The 2500-nt window shown below is 31.7% G+C and overlaps 1 pseudogene; it reads left to right on the top strand.

Annotated features, from left to right (window-relative positions):
- LOC136842668 (glutamate receptor ionotropic, kainate 2-like) overlaps positions 1-2500 on the top strand; it is a 97972-nt pseudogene that overhangs the window by 69662 nt on the left and 25810 nt on the right.

Raw genomic sequence — 2500 nt, 5'->3', positions numbered from 1 at the left:
GTTTTCATGTATTTTAAGATTGCTATGTTTAAACAATAGGAATTACAGCTATGATCCTCCTTTGTTTACTTAATTGTCTTGGGTAAGGCGCTGCTATAGTCCGAACTGATATATTTTAAGTGCTGTGTTTAAATAATGTAGGAAATATGGTCATGTTCTTCCTCTGTTTACTTAAATTGTCTTGGCTCTGTTGTGGCCAGAAATGATTTATTTCAAGATTGCTATGGTTAAAATATTGTAGGAAATATGGGTATATTCTTCCTTTGTTTATTTAAATTGTCTTGGGTAAGGCGCTTCTGTGACTCAAATAGATGTATTTGAGATTGCTGTGTTTAAATAACGTAGGAAATATAGTTATGTTCTTTTTTTTATTTAAATTGTCTAGGGTAAGCTGTGGCCCGGATTGATATCTTTTAAGAGTGTTGTGTTTAAAATAATGTATGAAATATAGTTATATTCTTCTTTTGTTTAACAATTCATTCTTGTTTTCCATTGCATTTTCGGTTAAAACTCACGGGGTATATAGTTATTATGTGCCAAAGTTATGAAATCGAGTTTGTATGGCAATTATAACGATCTGATTACGATTGCTCTCATCATTCAACTCTTCAAATTGCAACAGTCACCCTGTTTCCTTTTATGATGATATCACAAAAAAATTTCAACTTTCCGATTTCATATCTAATGAAATAATCAGGGGCTTGTAATCCTTTTAACAGGTATCAGATCTATTGAACAAGATAATCCAACCCAGTTGTTCCTTATGTAAAATTTTCTGACATTACTCAGGGTACAGATATCGTTTAATTCATGTTGCTTCTTTCCAAACCCTTTGTTCTTATTTTAATAAAGAGTTTATGTTTTTATTATCATATATATATAAATATATATATATATGTATGCATGTATATATATATATATATATATATATATATATATATATATATATATATATATATATATATATATATATATATATATATATATATAAAGACAGATCAGTTGACGTAATTCCCCTCGCATCGCAGACGGAACAAATCTTTCCTTCGAGGCAAATGAACCTGACCTATTTCAATATACCTATCGAAGAGACTAATACCTCTACCGTCATGTCTTACCTCTCACCTCGTATTTCGAATTTTTCTTATTTCTTGAAGGTACAGGTGAACGGCCTAACAGGCCTCATCAAATTCGACACCGAGGGCTTCCGCAGGGACGTCGAACTGGAGATTATCGAGCTCACGAAGGAGGGACTGAACAGGGTTGGGAGGTGCGTGTGGAAAGTTTTTTATTTTTTTAAATTTTTTTTATAATCATTAGTTTTTTTATGCCTTGAAGGTGAGATCTTCACATATCTCGAAAAATATGTTCATTTATCCTTATGCAATTATTGTCTATTTAAGTGAGGGAAAGAGAGGTTCTTTTGCCATCACAATCTCGATGCTTAATTACCTATAAGTAGAAAGTGGCATCACTAAATCTCCACAAAAGTATTTACTATATATTCCATTATAAGTCTTATTTATTGGTGATTCATCAGTCAGATCTTGTCCTTGATCATAATTAATATGAAACTACAAAATGAAGTTTGGCTCCTGTAATGACATTTTATTCTGAATAAATAAGAAAGTAATATATTACGATTTAACATTCATTTTAAAATATCCATGAACACTCAAATACTATATGTTTTCTATCAAACTCCGTCGTCGATTTCATTATTTGATATAGCTTTAATAAATCAGCAAATCTTCATTGATTTTTAGGTGGGATCCAACAACTGGAGCTAACTATACAAGGTCATACAACGATGTCCAACAAGGCATCGTGCAGAGTCTTCAAAATAAAACCCTTATCATAACTTCCGTACTGGTAAGCTATTTTATATATGTCCAATATATCCTTTATGACATCCTTTATCTATATTGCTTCCGAAGCAAACTATTAAGTTTTCTCAGATATGTCGAAAATGGCGAATTAGCACAATACAAAAATAAAAACACACACCACACAAAGTTACGAGAGCACGGCAAGCTAGTTTTCTTTGATCACCCCGTACTTGACTTATTCTTATTTTCTATCAAGAACAATTACAGAAAATTGATTCCAGTGGGAGAAGATAACTTGGGAGATATCGAATTCTATACTGATAAACTACAGCTTCTTTTCGAATTTCGATGTAGCTGCAAAGTCCATGGGCTTTCTTTATTAAAAGTTGTATAATTGAACAGGTACAACATTTCGGTGATTTTAGTATCCAACCCACTACGTAGATTTACTTATACACACACTTTTATACTTCCATACACAAATTTACATATCCTAAAAAGTAAGTATCGGTGGAGCTCCGTAAGGTAGGGACTTTATTTTATTTTAATCCCATGAATATCTTCACGGAATCTTATGCCATGCTTAAATAAATAAATGTAAAAAAAAAAATATCTGGAAAACTAGAGTAGATGATGCACCTAGATTACTCCGTTGAAATGAAAATCACAGA

The sequence above is a fragment of the Macrobrachium rosenbergii genome, chromosome 10 (genome assembly GCF_040412425.1).
Source record: "Macrobrachium rosenbergii isolate ZJJX-2024 chromosome 10, ASM4041242v1, whole genome shotgun sequence".
In the NCBI taxonomy this organism is placed as follows: domain Eukaryota; kingdom Metazoa; phylum Arthropoda; class Malacostraca; order Decapoda; family Palaemonidae; genus Macrobrachium; species Macrobrachium rosenbergii.
This window is presented reverse-complemented; position numbering and strand designations above follow the sequence as displayed.